Here is an 18,365-nt window from a genome sequence, read left to right on the forward strand (position 1 = left end):
ATCTTGAAAGGTGAAAGAAGATGAGGCGACCATTGTGTGTTTTGTAGCCTACTTCCACGGGTCTGCTACTATTCGGTGAGTCCGATTCGGTGAGTTTGATTCAGTGAGTTCCTAATTTCTAACCCCTAACCTTAACTCCTAACCCCTAACCCTAAAACGGCAATGATAATTAGGCTACGGTACCCGATAATTTAAAAAAAAAATTTAAAAAATCCCCCGTTAAGGGATCGGACTCACCGAATCGGACTAACCGAATCGGACTCACCGAATCGGACTCACCGAATCGGACTCACCGAAACGGGCCATTCCGACTTCCACAGAGTATAGTAAATTTTTTAGTGGATGTTGAAAATGATGGATTGATGGAAGACTGACAAGTAACAAGCTCACGTTATCACCAGGTAACAGGAACACATCAGGCTAAATACAGTGTTAAGTTACCAGTGCATAAAATACTACAACTTAAAATGCAAATTCATGTCACAAGAACGGTCAACTGACTGAAAATGAGCAAGAACAATTGCACAAAACAAAAAAGTTTAAAAACCGTAGAAGAAAAAGCAAATTGCAAATGAGCACTCGAGCAGTGTTGTCAGGTTATTTTATAAAAACAAGCAATTAAACCTGAAAAAACAAGCCAAAATATGCAACCCCAAAAGAAATAGTGGTTTCATGCTAAGTCACCAGTAAAAAAATTTTACTCTGCTCCCAATAGTCTGGTATAATTCTGATCACTTGAGCAAAAAAAAAAAGTTCAATCTTGATAAAATTTTTGAAACATGCTGAAAGTTCTTGCTCAAAGTTTTATCATAAATTTTGCCAAATTTTTGACTAATTGAATAGTTTAGGCGTGCGGTTGCATTTTATTTGACATTTGCATTTAACTATTATTTGAACAAATATAAGTTCAATCTTCTTCTTCGTCGTATGAGCTGTTCTTCGGGACTATATGTTTGGGCATGATGTCATCAGCCACTCTACAGTCTCGTCATCCAGGGTCTTCAGTCCAAGCGTTCCATGTGGTGGTTGATGGATTGGGCAGTCATGGACGACATGATCTACTGTCTGGTCTGTGGCGCCACACTCGCATCCCGGTGAGGGAGCCAGGCCCCATCTGCACATGTCTGAACGAAAGCGACCGACGCCGGTTCGTAGGCGGTTAAGCCGGACCCACGCAAGTCTTGCGAGGGACATTCCCGGAGGGTGGGGATCGACGTCGGGTAGGAAATCATGGAGTCGGGAGGTGTTGTTTTGCCACTCCATGTTCCATGTGTAGTTCGTCCAGTGTGCCGCACTTATTCCAAGATCTTCAACGTTGTTCAGAAGCTGTTGTGCGGCGGGCACAAATGGGCGTCTTGATTTCAGTCGCTGCTGTCCTCCAGGTAGGCGCTGGAGTGCACTGTGGAGGAGGTGGTCGGGGTCCAGTGCGCGACGAGCAAGGGAGTGAGCGACGAGCAAGGGAGCAAGTTCAATCTTAATGAAGTTTTTGAAACATGCTGAAAGTTCTTGTCCAAATTTTTATTAAATTTACCCAAAATTTCGACTAATTGAAAAGTTTGGAGGTGCGGTTGCACCACTTGCACCCCTGGCTCTTACACCTATGATAACTGCCATAGGCGCCGGGTTTTGAAAATTGCCGGGGGGGCAAACTTTCTAGCCGACTGATTGCTTACATTCAAAATGCTAATGTTTGTTTGTCAGCATTGATGTTTGTTTGCGTCTATCTGCCATTGTATATCGCCAAGCTTTATAATGTAGACTCAGGCCTCGAAATTCACGGCGGACATGTCCGCCGTCACAGTAAGTGCTGTCCGCGGGAAGTATCATCTAGATCGGTCATATTTGTCCGCCGAGAAATAACACAGGAACTAGCGATACAAATCGTCATTGCATAGCACGAGCAATTGTTACAATAATATATTTTCCAGCGCATTCTAGCGCGCATCTAGAAAATGTGAATACTGTATCCCTTAGCTTCCATTCAAGCAGGAAAACTTCCGATTTTTACGTTGCTTCAACGATTGATGACATTGAATCAGCGTAACAAAGGTGAATTCTTCGCTAAGAATCGCTAGGAGTACAGGTACTTCTACAATACACTAATCACGCGCAATTTGGTTCAAGTTTTACGTTACAATGCCTGGCATTGATCTCCGAGTAATAATGATACGGCAAGGTTGGTTACTAAATTAGATTATACGAGTAGGCTATTACAGCAAGATATCTTGCATATGCATATGCAACAAAATTTGTTAAGTTTTGGTATTACAGTAAGAAATAAAAGACCCAAGGAAAATTCACTTTCGCTCACATGACACGTAAAAATAAACTTAAAGAAAAAATTCCAAAACAAAACTTTGTTCCTAAACTTTTCATCAAATTTTCCTATAATTCAACTGATGATCCACTGGGATGCACGGTGTGACAAAAATTTTAAATAAAGTAAACAATATCACACCAAATCAGAAGAATCGGTTATTCTGATTTGGTGTGATATTGTTTACTTTATTTAAAGAAAAAAGCCTGTGAAACTTTGCACAGCAGAAAATAGTAGCGTTGGGGTAGAAATTTTCCGACTCCTGCCCTTGACTCTTCAAGCGCAAGTCGTTGGTCTGATGAAAGCCTTTCAGAGTGACTTTACTGATTTTTTAAAAGCCTTCTAAACCGTAGTTATAGTTCTGAAATGGCGAAGAATTATTATCAAGATAAAGTGATTAAGCATGATGATCGACGGCTAAAACTGGTGTGTCCGCCGTGAGACTTGATTTGTCCGCCGAGATAGCTGCTCAGACCGGACACGTTTGTCCGCCGTCAACAAAAACGAATTTCGAGGCCTGTAGGCTACTTCGAATTATATGCTAGTCACTTTGAACTTTAGCTCTTAATACGCGTAAATACTAAACTGAGCAAACAGCAAACCGCACCTCGTTATTGACACTCCCAAGAAAAAACAAAGCGGAAGAAATCAAGAAAAACGTTTTTCAATCATTATTTGCTTCAGCGGCACCATGCTGGCGTTTATCAGCTACCGTACTTCTGTTTCTTTTGTTATCTTTGGAGCAGCGCTCTTGTTGCAACAAGTAGATCTTTTAATTCAGATCGATCCGCAATGAAGGTCAAACTAACGCAAATTTGAACTTAGAAACATTTGCTTTAGGATTTTTTAAAAATAATTTGCGGGGGGGCAGCCACCCCGAGCTAAATTCACGGGGGGGGGGGGGGGGCCGCCCCTCTGCCCCCCCCGGAGTCGGCGCCTATGATAACTGCTGCAAGGTAATCTACACCAGGGACGTGCAGTCAGGGGAGGCAGGTGAGGCACTGCCTCACCTTCCTACATCTGGCAAAGCAAAAGTTATATCAAAGAGATAGTTCTCACAGAATAAATATTATTTGCTAAAAAGTAGTAAAAATTGCACATTTTTAGGTGCTTTAATTTGTATGAATTTCTGTAGTCATGCCTCTTCTCCCAAAATTTCACGGTTCTATGCCCGAACTGTACTTTAACTTTTTCTACTTCTGTGGCGATATTTGTATCAAGCATTCATGTGGTCAAAGTCATTGAAAGGCAGCAAAGAGAGGCAGTGCAAGTTGTGCCTCTATTCAAATCACAAAAGTTCCATAGGCTACACTGCATTATGTGTGCCTTTTTCTTTAGCAAAGTCACCTAGAAAACATGATAAACAATTTAGCTACGATTTGAGGCATGCCTCAAATGTGGACGTTTGGGACGTCACAGCTATGAAAACTTTCTTCATCAAGCTGGATTTCCCGCATAGTACGTGTATGTGACTTCTTGCAGTGTAAAGGACTGTTTCTTATAAAAATTAAATGAAATGGAAGAAGATTTAGTAGGCTATCTAAGCTGAGAGTTTTTCAAAACTAAACTTTCAATCTAAAGTTGAAGTCATAAATAAAGGAAGACCTGTTCCAGATTTAAAAGGTTTGCATCAAACCACTCGATAAAAAATAGGCTGTGGCTATATTTACACTATATAGTGTAACAAAATTGCCTATCTCGGTAAAATTGCCTATCTCGGTAACCACTGGTCGTAGAGTCATGATATATAGCTCAAAAGCTGCCAAAACATCATGTTTCTATCTGTCCTAAGAAGAAAGTTTGCTCTATTTACAATACAAAACGAGTTATAGCCAAAAAACCAAAATATACACACATTTTTGTTAAAATTCAGCATTTTTTCTGACAAATTGTGATCTGTCATAAGTTTTTTGAAAAAAAAATCTGATATGTTGCACAAAATATAGTAACACACTGATAATACCGAAGATTGGGCCCATAATCCAAAAATATTCACAACACAGTCCTTTTAACATGAGTTCAAAACATCATAATGAAGCACTCACATTAAGCATAATGTCAGTTGCAGCAGTGCAAAAATATCACAAGTGTTTGGTGATGAACTTCAAAGAACTCATATTCATTTTGCAAAACAAGTTGCAGTTGCTTTGCCTGGTGTGACATGTTAGCGACATGGCAGAGCGGAACTGCACATGGTTTTCAATACTGCAGCGGCAAAGCACGAGTTTGATTACGGCTGGAGGCAGATTGTGTTTGACATATATTTGGGTGGCTGGAGACTCGAAGAGTGGTAAACTCATATCCCAGTCGCCCCAAACTTAACGTTTTTTCATAATTTCGTTGATTTGTAGTTCCTCAGTTGAAATATTTTAAGTGTGAGCTTTGCTAATCCTAAAAGGCTCAGTTTTTAAAATGACAATTCAGGCCTTCTGATGGCACGATAATCACAAAAAAAAGTGAATAGGTATGTCAATTGAATTAAAACGACTTATTTAAAATGCATTTTTGTGTCAAATTTTTTGATCAGTTTACGAGACTTAACTTTTTGGCGAATGAGTCCATCTTGTCTTTCAAATCCTGAAACTTGTGCTGATGCTTCTGTTACGAGCTTCACATGTCGTTCCACTGTTTTGATTGTGGTATGGATAAAACAAAATCAGAGGCTTCTCACGGCATTCTTCCAACTCTGCATCGGTTAAGTGCTCAATTGCTGGAGAAAGTTGTTGATAAGGTTCAATATCAACTAACTCGTGGTATGCCTTTGCTTCCAAGTTCAACTTTGGAACACAGAACAAACGAATTGGACTGCAGTTCAATGGGTTGGAACTGCTATGACTTTCAATTTCCATAAGTGAATTTGTTTCAGCGGCATGTTTGCGAATTGCAAGCACCTTGGTCACACCCTTATTTCGTATGTCTTCATTATCATCCCCCAGCATTGCAATCAGAATATTTTCGGGGTGTGCGAAATAACCATTTCTTGTTACCACATTGATAAAGTGAATGTCATCTGAGCATAGGCGCCGACTTTTCAAAAAACCTTGGGGGGCGTGAAAGGTGATGACGTCATAACGCTATATTACTCAATTAAAATAATGTTTGATTAAGCTTACTGTCTTGTTTATATTGACACCTAGATCGCAAACCGAATTTATTTGAACCGAGCGCTGCTTGAAACGATTAGTTTTACGCATGCAGTACTCCTGGTCGTAAAAAATTTGATATTGTTAGCTCATAACTGGAACAGTTGGAAAACAAGCGGATTCATTTCCTTTTCGTGCGAGTGAATAACAACGATCAAGACAGTGAAGTTATCAAAATAAAACGCAAAAAATCATGATCTCAAGCAGAGTGGAAACCCGCTATCACTTTTATTAACCTCGTTCCGCTCGTTTTGCTAATTACTTACCTTCAAAGCGTTAACAACGGCGAAGTGTTTTCTCTTCTGTTTTTTATCGAAAGTCTTTATAGTCTTTTATCGAATACTGTATAGCCTATACTCGAGTATAGGTCGAGATGTTCGCAAGTGATTTTCACCTCAAAAAGACAAGTTCAACTTTTACATGGGACAAGCTGTTGTCTCCAGCTTGGCAGTTTTCAAAATGAACGCATTTTTGCTGCGGCAAAATCATTGCCGACGTAGATTACGGGGTGTGAAATGGCGTCGGTCGAAGTAAAAGTTTTGAATACGTTTATTTGCAGTTAATTAATTAATTTTGAAAACTGCATTTACCGGAACTTAATTTTCAAATTTAATGATTTCTTGTCAATTCTAAACTTTATGCACAATTGCACATGGTGTGCAATATGCAAAGCTCACGAGACAAAACAGCAGAAAGAGCTGTTTTAAGAGATAATTTTTTTATTTTTTATTGTAGGATATAATCGTTCTTACTACGTTAAATTCCATGATCGTCGATGTCAAACCTTAGCGGTCAAACCGCATAAAACAATGATGGATTCGGGTAATAATGTACTCAGTTGCGCCTCTATACGGCTGCATTGACACTGTCTGCTTTGTAAAGCGCTGTAGAGCAACGCATTCTGCGATGGATACAGCGCTATATAAAAAGTAACATTATTATTATTATATGTCAGGTTGGCTATGTGATAATAGCGGTAAGAGACGTCGTTAAGTGCAGGCAATATCTGCGACCAAAACCATTAAACACCTTTTCTTTTATCGGTTTTCGCTTTAATTCTCACACAATTGCGAACAAAACAATGCGTTCTGTTGAATCATAATTGATCTCACAACGGGAAGATCTCACAAGCGGACCGCCCCGGGCGGCACGTCTGGGGGCGGCACTTTCAGACTACGATTTTTGATTTTGATTATAATCTGATAAAAAAACGCATTTCATTTTCACACAGGGCCGGATTTAGCTGATGGGGGGCCCGGGACACTTTTAGATCGGGGTCCCCCGTGCAAAAAAATTTTTTGCGCCTATGGCGCGAAAAACCACCTCGACGTCTACAGTAGCATTAATCCAGCACTGCACAGCATTTTGCAGATACTACAAAGGCTGAAACAAAAAAAATAACACAAAATCACATTTTTTCCACGAAGGAGGCCCTTCAAAAGTCGGGAGGTCCGGGGCACCTGCACCTTCTGCCCCCCTAAATCCGAGCCTGTTTTCACATGCTTTTTCTTGAAGGGGCGGCAAAAACTGCATCCGCCCCGGGCGGCACATCTCCTAGCTACGCCACTGCGTGCGCATCTCAGTTAGTGATTCACGTTCCGGAGAAAGCCATGCGATCAGCTGCTGTTTTGCGTCCGTTTAAATGATCTAAATCTCTTTTGCGAAGTATTTTATCTTTGAAACACCACTTGTAATAGCCATTTTTGTTGCCCCCCAACCATAAATTTACGAGGGGCGCCGCCCCCGGCCCCCCCGGAAGTCGGCGCGTATGCATCTGAGACACCGAGACCTAACCCTGGCACGCCGTCAGCAAGAAGCGGTTGACTTGATCACATCAAAATAAGTTGAGAATTAAAATAGAGTTCAACCAGCCTCATGTTTAAATAGAATATATATTTCGCTACATAGTAATGAGCATCTTCAGTTCTTATTCAAATGGATTCTATTTATTCAAAATGATATATTTATTATATACATATTTACCGGTATTCAAAATGATTCTATTTATTCAAAATAGAATATATATTTCGCTACATAGTAATGAGCATCTTCAGTTCTTATTCAAATGGATGGTCACAGCGGTAAACCATAATCTCTTCGTGGGAAAATTGTAACATAAGATTCCCGAATCCGTTTGTCTGCATGTATCGACCGAAAAAGAAACACTCCTTGAAACGTCTATTCAATAAGTGTATTCCTGTAAAATTAGCCCGCGGCTATTGAAATGGGGTGCAACGCGATACACCACTAAAAACTGTCAATACGATACAGATTACTTGGATAAAAGACGGAACTTTTGTCCAGCTAAGCAAGCACTAAGCCAACAGTTAAATGTGCGGCCAACTTTCAAACAATCATTTTACGAATGACCAGAATAGATAGCAATATCTCAAACTCACATATGCAGTACTGTGACGCAATAATGAAAGACAATTATGAAGTCATTCAAACAGGTGTTTAAAGCTGATGTAATATTTCCTGTTTAAACAGGTTTCAAACTGAAACAGGCCCAAACAGGTCCAAACAGGTTTGACACAAGTCTTATGAACGATGGTGCAATTTTGGCACATTTTCTAGCAACTTCCATGACGTAATATTCAGTAGACTTGAACGGTTTTTTATATGACGTTTGATTAGGTGAACCATTGTCTGGAACATAGCGGCCCCTAGTTATGACAGTCTGACATGGCATAACTAAAAAAGAATTGACGACAATTGTGAGCCAATGAATAAAAACACATGATACACAAATTGTTTGAATCACTCACGTTTAAGTTAATACGCAAATACAAAGGGCATGCAAAGAATGAACAGCAATAAGAATAAACACGACGATACATGAAATTGGTACCATAGGTACACACTAAAATGACGCTATATACAATGGTTGCGATAATAACCGACTGTTCCGGGCTCAGACAAGGGTCGGCCACCGCAGACAAAACCAGGCTCAAACCCTAACACTTAGGTGTTCTTTACGGGGGCGAGGCACGAAATATCCCTCAACACATAGTCTACTTTCACTTTCCCCGTACTCTCATCATAGTTGCAGACGGCAACTTTAGCTCTACGAACCACAGGCTTCCCTTTCCTAATTTGTGGAACTACCTCATGCACCCTCCCAAGTTGATACTTCCCACGTTTACCAATGTCCTGGAGAGAACCTACCACTACAAGTTGACCAGGCTCCAAATTCTCGGCCATTTTAGCCATTTTTTCCGGCCCTGAAGACCTGGCAAGTAAAAATCGATCCATTTACTCCAAAACTGCTGAGAAAGTGACAAATTGAACCGATAATCCCTTCTTAATTGGTCACGATCATGTGGTTGCCCAACAGCACAGTATGGGTCTAAGTATGGGGTCAAAAGTGAGGCAGGGGTGATGACAGTAAAATCCCTAGGGTCGTCACTCAAAGGTACCAAAGGGCGTTCGTTCACGATCCAAACGGCACTACTGGTGTACGTAAGCAGTTCAATAAAGTTGGGCTTACGTATTGAAGAGTCCAAAATGTGAAAGAAGTATTTGGTCACATCAGCCATGAAACCAAATCTTTCAAGCCGAAATCTAGCCAAGACATCTGCCAGAGGGTTTAACAAGTCAGACAAGTCAAGACAAGAAGACATTACATCATTAACACAAGTTCCTCGAAATTCAGACTTGCCATGGTAAACAATACGCTTTTTTAATTGTGACGTCACAAAGTATGGTAAATACCATTCAAATCCCTTGACATTTCCTGCTTCACCAGCACGCTCAATATAGCCATTAGATTTAAGATCTTTCATGGTGTCAGTAAGGAAATCACGAAGTTCAGGTTGTTTTAAAGCCTTTTTCCTTAAAGCAGCAGCTCTATCTGACGCCAACACAAAATTGTTAGGTAGATCAATATCTTCCTTCAACGGAACAGGTATCTCAAATCGACCATCTTTCAACTCAATATTCGGTTCAACAAGTTCTCTAGCCAAAATGTCATTGCGAGACAATTCACAGGTTTCATTTTGCAAGGTCAAATCCTGAATGACTTTATTCAGGTCTGCTATTTCCATATCACGAGACTCAATTTTACGCTGAAAGCCAGAGATGACATCCGACTCTGAAGACGTCTGCACTCTGCACACTTTAGCAACGCTTTCATCTAAGGGTGACTTACCACCACAAGCCAACCAACCGAGAGGAGTGAGCAAAGCATGCGGTTCACTACGATTTTCACCAACACGCTCTTTTTTGGCCCACATCAAATAAGCGTTATCGTTGCCAATCAGTACATCTACAGTACTACAATCATTCAAATGAAACATATTCACGTCATGAAAATGACGAAAACCACTTAAATCCTGCTTATGTGGTAAAGTTTTAACATCGTCAGCCCAAGCTGGGTTAACCACCGAAGTTATATCACAAAACAGTTCATCTGTCTCTAACGACTGGATGTTGAGTTTAACAAGGTCAGCACAAGTAGCTTTCTGACCAGCCAGGGTATCCATTTTAAACGACGCTTTATCGTACGGTTTAAGATCAAGTTCACACACCAAATCACTCGAAACAAACGTCAACTGCGAACCAGGATCATGCTGACAATACACCAACTTCGATTTACCAGTCATTGGATTCAAAACACGAGCAGCAGTAACGCGGTTAAAGGCTGCTTTAACATTTCCAATCTTAACATTACGGACAGGAACTCTGGCACCAGCATCATCTTTACCGACCGAACCCAGAGAATCACGTGACGTCACATAAAAATCATGCAGAAGAAAATAGTGTTTCCTATCGTTGTTAGGCCCACACTGACGACAGTTGTTTGCATGAACGCAATCCCTAACCATATGCTGGCGCAAACAATTCAAGCATTTGCCAGCTTTTACAATAACATCTCTCCGATCTTTAGGTGTCAAGCGCAAAAATTCTTTACAGTTAGACAAAAAATGATATTCAACTTGACCACGTGACGAACAACAAATGCATGCCGGTAGGTTCTTACGTCTGGCTTCACCACTGCGCGGTGCGCCAACAGCAGTCGAGTACTGCGAACTCCCTGACATCACATCATTATGGGGTTTTACGGACGTCTGCCTAACCGGACATGAAGGCAATTTTCCTTTGCCAAACTTTTTAAAATGCTGCGACTCACCAGAATCGCCCATTAGCATAATGCTAAAATCAGTCGACTTACGCGTTTTTTCTCGAACTACAAATTCAAACAAACTCTGAAAAGTAGGTTCCTCAGTGCTACCATACTGATCACCTAAAAAGTCAAGATAACGCTGCTTAGCGTCAAACGGGAGTCGCTTAGCCAAATCCAAAACAAAACGTCCTTCTAATTTATCACGCTGACCATAAGCTTGCGCGTAAAGCAGACACTGCGACAATTCATCTTTAAACTCTTTCGAATCACTGGAAGAGATTGAATTCAATTTGCTACCATAACGATACTTTCTAATTTCCGGTTCGGCGAAAAACCTCCACGAACTCCAAAACGTTGAGACAAGCGAGCTAATGACATTTCTATTCTGTCTTCCTCTGACAAGCCAGGAGTGTCGGAAACCAAATTAGCAATCGTTTGCGCAGCTGTTCTAACACAAGCTGCTTGTAACAAAGTCAAACGTGTTCGTTTAAAGGGCGAAGCTGCCATCAAGGCCGTAACACGATTTTTAAAGAAGACAAATGGCATATTATTACCATCATAACCAATCAAGGCCGCCTTATCGAAGAACGTCCTACTATTTTGGTATTCAAAAAAGCAATCCTGCTGTTGAGAACTCGATTTAGCGGGAGAAGACAAGCTATGTCCCTTAAGGAGCTGAGGGGGCTCAGTCACATGCACAGCCCGATCACGATCCTCACACACGTTAAAATCAGGAGACACGATACGCCTCTCACAACCACCCAAATTACGTGTAGCTGGGCGATCAACAACTAGCGGTGCAGAAAACTTTGAAGGGGGCAAAGCATTACTGCTAATGGCGGCCCCGTGACCTGTACGCTCTGGGGGAGGAGTTCGGTTGTAATTTGCAGACCTTGGCTCTACAGCCTTCGGAAGACCCTTAGCCGCGGCCCCGAGACCTCCTGAAACAGCTGGAAAACATGTGGATTGTACAGGTCCACTTACGGATTCAACAGGCGTCTGGAAAAGGTTAGGTAAATTAAACTGCGATTGATGTTCACTTCTGGAATGCCTAGAAGAGCCCTTCCTAGAGCTACGCCGGGAGCCCAACTCAGAACGATATTCAGCTAAAACTACCTCTTTACGTTGTTCGGCCCTCAACTGAGCATCTTTGAGTGCGAACTCAGCAGCTCTAGCTTCAGCTTTCGCGGCGGCCTCAGCAGCTCTCGCTTCGGCCTCAGCTCTCGCGATGGCCTCAGCTCGTACGGCCTCAGTTCTCGCGGCAGCCTCAGCTCGTATGGCCTCAGCTCTCGCGATGGCCTCAGCAGCTCTTGCTTCGGCCTCAGCTTGTATCTGGAGCTCCTCTCGTTTTAACTGTAGGTTAATTTGTGTAACTATCCGTGACGAGCTCTCAGACATCCTAGTGCTTACATTTGAGGCGCTATCCTCAGGATGTATGTCAGCATCCAACCTATCTGAGAACTCACTTTCTTTTCATTCGAAGTTATTTTTTAACGAGTTAAATTCGGGATCTACCCTATCACGAAGTTCTGCCAAGATTGCAGAGTTAACAATTTTACTCAAAAGAGCATGGAAATGCCGTAATTCCTCTTCTAAAGTAGAGAACTTAGATCGAAAAATTAACAGTTCCTGCTTATCACTCAAAGAACCTAGGGCTACAGAAAGTTTCCCAATTTGAGTCAAAATATCCCGTCTAAGATGCCGGGCCTCTCGAACTGACTTAGCCTCATCGTTACTGGGTCCCTCCCCAGAATGGCCTGCCCGACCGCAAAGAACATCATCAGGCTTAAACTCAGTCGAGTCGACGGCGGTCGAGTCCTTGTCGCCACTGAGTGTAGACATATTAAATGTTGGGGCTAAATTTAACAATTAAAAAGTTAAATTACACAAACACACAAATTTAAGTTATAAAAAACTTAACTGCAAAGACCGTAAAAAAAAAAATACAAAAAAGAATTTAAATGCACGATACCGTAGCTGTACGGGTATGAAGTCCTAAAGTCCACAAAACTTGCTTGGATTCTTCCACTTGAATCTACAAGCACAGATGGATTGTCTTTAATCTTCTTTCTTGCCAATGAATGTCAAAGTTATTTTTCTTCAGTACCAAACTGAGAAGAAATGTCTAATTACTTTTCCTTGCTTCTGTAAGAGTGTAGACTACCAACCAACAAATCTTCTTTTATTATTTCTTTGCTTCTGTAGCCTACCAAACCAACAACTTCGTCTTTTTATTTTTTCTTGTACTTCTAAGTAGTTCTTCTGCACTAGCTGACAACAAACACGTCTTTTATTATTTATGCCTTCAAGTGCTTCTTGGCCTACCAACTGACAAGAACTCGTCTTTTATTTTTTTATGTGCTTCTAGTGCTTCTTGGCCTACCAGCTAACAAGTCATGTCTTTTATTTTTTATGGTCACAGCGGTAAACCATAATCTCTTCGTGGGAAAATTGTAAGATAAGATTCCCGAATCCGTTCGTCTGTATGTATCGACCGAAAAAGAAACACTCCTTGAAACGTCTATTCAATAAGTGTATTCCTGTAAAATTAGCCCGCGGCTATCGAAATGGGGTGCAACGCGATACACCACTAAAAACTGTCAATACGATACAGATTACTTGGATAAAAGACGGAACTTTTGTCCAGCTAGCAAGCACTAAGCCAACAGTTAAATGTGCGGCCAACTTTCAAACAATCATTTTACGAATGACCAGAATAGATAGCAATATCTCAAACTCACATATGCAGTACTGTGACGCAATAATGAAAGACAATTATGAAGTCATTCAAACAGGTGTTTAAAGCTGATGTAATATTTCCTGTTTAAACAGGTTTCAAACTGAAACAGGCCCAAACAGGTCCAAACAGGTTTGACACAAGTCTTATGAACGATGGTGCAATTTTGGCACATTTTCTATCAACTTCCATGACGTAATATTCAGTAGACTTGAACGGTTTTTTATATGACGTTTGATTAGGTGAACCATTGTCTGGAACAATGGATTCTACTTATTCAAAATGATATATATTTCGCTACATAGTAATGAGCATCTTCAGTTCTTATTCAAATGGATTCTATTTGAATAAGAACTGAAGATGCTCATTACTATGTAGCGAAATATATATTCTATTTAAACATGAGGCTGGTTGAACTCTATTTTAATTCTCAACTTGTTACCACGTTCAAAGCAATTTCCCGAACGTTTTGGTCAGAAAAATTCAAAACTCGTTGAATCAAGTTGAAAAAGTTTATGGATCCATTTGTTATATGGTTGTTTCGCTTGATTTCAAACCAAGTCGGAAAATATACTTCAAGGCAAAAACGAACCAGAATCTCCAGGTTCAAAGGCGGTTCATTCACTGTCACATAATAACGTAAAATTCTGCATCCCAAATTTAGCCATCTTAAATGCACAACTGGTCCAACCTCCAAATAAGTGAGATCATCATCAACGTTACCTTCAATAATTGCCCAGCACATTTTATAAGCATAAAACTAGTCCGTACTTAAGTTATTCACAACTTCAGATGGGAGCTTTGGAAAGGCCAAAGTGGTGGCGAGAGCTCATTGAATTGAGTAACTGGCCAACAGGATACAGTTCCATGTAGTTTTTTCCAATTGGACCTGCAAATGTGTCTGGGCCACTTGTAGCACCATCGAGACCAGCAAACACATGTCCCAAAGGCAATTCATTAATAGCCTATGTAGCAGACATACTATCCATTGAAGTGGCTTATTCAGCAACTCTTCCAGGCCTCGAATGCATCCGTTGTGTTTTCCTGTCATTGATACAGTGCCATCAGTACCAACAACTGCCAGTTTATTTTGCAATTCTGTACCTTGTAATGAATTGAATAGATGTTGAGCTATGGTTCTGCCCTTGCCATCTTCAGGAGAAAAGTGGGTGAGGTAATAACTCCCTGGCTCACCAACTGCAGTATAGTGTTCTTCCAATTGAACAGATCTGTAGTGCTGTTCGTTTGGACCTTGCACAACCGTTTGTGTTGTATCTTTACGTCCATCAAAGTATAGACCATTCACTATACTGAAATTTTGTTGCTCTTCTTGCCGTAGTTCCTCCCTGCATCTTTCACATTCGGTATTATCAGTGTGTTACTATATCTTGTGCAACATATCAGATTTTTTTTTCAAAAAACTTATGACAGATCACAATTTGTCAGAAAAAATGCTGAATTTTAGCAAAAATTTGTGTATATTTTGGTTTTTTGGCTTTAACTCGTTTTGTATTGTAAATAGAGCAAACTTTCTTCTTAGGACAGATAGAAACATGATGTTTTGGCAGCTTTTGAGCTATATATCATGACTCTACGACCAGTGGTTACCGAGATAGGCAATTTTACCCCCTCGCGCGCATAAATTGGGGGGTTGCCGGCTGGAAAATGGGGGCAACCCCCTAAAGTCAATTTTTAATGAAGTTTTAGGTCATTTGCCGGGATTTAAGAACCCCGTTTTTTTCGATTTAAACAAAAAAAATTTTTCACTCCACCCTACTGTGTGGTTGCGCTTTAAAAAATCGTCTAATCTGCTTTCCTTGTCTCTTGTTTTCAACATCCAGTGAAAATGTTTGGACTAAAGAAGAAATTTCTACAACAAAGTCACAGATGTTTTTGTCCAAAAAGATAGACGCATGAATTTTATTTTTAAATAAATGTGAAAGCATGCTGCTAATTTTTTTTTATTGGTAGGCCTACGATACCGTTTTTGTTGTTGTTAAAAAAAAATTATTCTAAACGTGACTTGAAAAAATTAGTGCCTCACCATCTAGGAACCTCACCGCACAGCACTGACTACTGTACACAAATCAAAAAACTGCAGTTCCTCGTCATTAAGTATGTTTTCTCTACGTTTTGCCTTGTCATTAAAGTTTTTTATTCCCAAAGAGTTAAAAAAAACACGCCCAAAAGCAAGCAACCTGCAAATCTACACAAAAAAACTCAAACTTAAAAAATACAAGTCCACTAGTCCACACCACACTTGTTGAAAAACTGTAAAGTTAGCAACACTGCAAACCAGTGCTTCCACTTTTACAAAGCTAGATTACCACTTGTATTACCACATTTGTCCTCAGATTACCACATTTTTACTGTGATTTTTTACCCGATCTTAACCGTATTTCGACTTACTTTTACATTAACACAGTGGCTATTTTTACCCACTTGTTGCTATAGTTACTATCAGGTGTTGTCAGAGTTAGGATTAAAGTTAGTAAGAGTTAAGGTAAGACTTAGGAATAAGGTTAGGGTTTTGATCTTTAACCAAAACTAAAAATTTTTCTAAAATGCAAGTTTTTGTTTTCAACAGCTTTAAACTTTTCTCAAATTACGACAGAATTCCTTATCCGGCAACGCTATTATTTGGTTATATTTACACTATATAGTGTAAAATAAGGCCTAAAACAACTACTCAGTTTATTAACAGAACGTCCGAAATAAGAAAGCAAAGTACCAGTAGCTTAGCCAGGAATTTTGAAAGGGGGGGTTTTGACGGCCGCCGGGCTTCGCCCGCCGCCTCTTCGCCAAAGGCGACACCCAGCGGCGGGGGGTCTGGGGGGCCTCCCCAGAAAATTTTGAAAAATTACTTTAAATTTGGTGCATTCTGAAAGCATTTTCAACAAAAATGTGGGTATAAATATTCGGAGCTGGATATGTTGGTGTTTTTCGGGCCTGTGTTACATTGCTTTGTATAGGTGAGATCTTCTGCTTGGTAGGGCTGGTTCAATTGTTAAAGTCGAAGCAGAAACAAGCAAATCACAACTAATTTAGTAAAGGCGGACACTTGCATGCTTTTTATTGTCATGGTTGACTGATTTCACCCCACTTTTGCACTATTTGTTTGGTAGATTCCTCCTCCGTGACGTCATTGTATTTTTAACCAGGGCGGCGACTTGTATACCAGCTCCAAATATTCCTGTAAAATGGTGCTGTCTGGTGGCATAGCAAAAGAATAAGATCATGTTTTCTTCGGATTTTTCGGTAATAAAGCTAAGTCTTTATGTTTTCTTGTTGCTAATTCCTGGCTGAGATATTTGAATGTTTAGTATTCGCAAAACTCGCTCTTTTAATGCAGTTTCGTTTAAAATTGGGCAAACATTGTTTTAGAGACATAAAGACTGAAAGCATCATTCTCAATATCGTGACGTCACACGCGTGCCAAAGGGGGAGTTGTAACCCCCAACCCCCCCCCGGCTACGCCACTGGAAAGTACTGTATTTGACACCGCAGCTAGAATCTGAAAGACATCTTGACTATGAATATCATCACATGGGCACCCTACCTTCAAAGTCAAAAGTCAGGACGCATTCCAAAATCAAACCGAAAACAGCGAAACATGCTAGTCACATGCTGTTATAAGTAGTTTTTTGCATATCTGTTCGATTTTGGAGAACAACAGTTTAAATGCTCTTATTCATTGATAGTATTTTATGTCAAATTTTCAAAATTTATAATTTCCACATTTTGGCAACATTTCCACACAAAATTTCCATATTACCACATTTTTACCACAAAGTTTTCATTACCACATCCACATTTTTACCACAAGCATGATGAAAATTCCACAATTGTGGTAATTACCACAAAAGTGGAAGCGCTGCTGCAAACAAGAATTCTCAGTTTCAGACCTGCCAGGTTTTATTAATTATCTTTCTTTCACAGTGTTGCCAGACGCATTAAAACAGTCAGTTCAGTTGTTTTTGTTTCTGACCATTTCAAAAAAAACAAAACAATACACGTCAACATAGCAATCCTATCATTATTATTATGACTGCCTAAAGTGCCTATCCACACCAATATTGGAACTGGAAAATTCAATCAACAACAATTTTCATTAGGCTATCATTCAATCAATCAATGAATGGTTTATTTGTTAGTAACAGGAACATAGTACATGCTTGAAATATGCAAGTAATATACACAATGCAAAAGTTACACAAGTTCCAATACCGACAGGGAGACAACGAGATAACCATACGGTCTACTAATCAATTGCCACTCTACGGAAATGACGACTTTGCCATTTAAAATACAAGAGAAAAAAAATAAAACGGTCATTCATTACTACATGTGTGTTTTTCTCTGTTTTTGTTTTATTTTTTTCTATTTTTTTGGGGGGGTTTTGTGGCCGTGCTAACTAGGCTACTGACATATAGCCTACTACATGATTTTCCATTCAAGCACGTTTTAAACCTTTCAAGGTTTTGCCACCTTTTCCCGTTCATTAACGTGCTGGTATAGGTCTATATCGATTTTTGTAGTTAGTAGGCTATCTTTTTGTCCCGGACGTGTTAATGACGAAAAATAAAATGATTGATGATGATTGATTGAAAGGTCGAGAAAAAAATAAAACCAAAAAACGCGATTAGGTACGGGTTTGAGTATCAAACCAATATTTGGAAGACAAGGAAGCACTACAAATCAAACGTAATAACCCACCTTTAAACAGACAATTGTATGCTTGCAAGTCGTCTTTTTGCTCTGTGTATTTTAAAATTAGTTTTTCGCACCTTGCCCATCGTACTATTCTGGTACTATCACATCATGTGATCTGTGTGACGTCATTTGCAGTAGGCTAATCAGGCTAACCAAGATTTTCAGAAGCATTGTGCAGTTTTGTTTTATTCTTGTTGATAAATTTATTATTTAACCATTGTATTTTGAAAACTGTGAAAGTTGGACCTACAGCAAAGAAATTCACAAAAAAGTTGATGCTTTTCAACTCTGGTGCTACAGAAGAATATTAAAAATATCATATAAAAAACA

Source organism: Aplidium turbinatum, chromosome 2 (genome assembly GCF_918807975.1).
Source record: "Aplidium turbinatum chromosome 2, kaAplTurb1.1, whole genome shotgun sequence".
Lineage (NCBI taxonomy): Eukaryota > Metazoa > Chordata > Ascidiacea > Aplousobranchia > Polyclinidae > Aplidium > Aplidium turbinatum.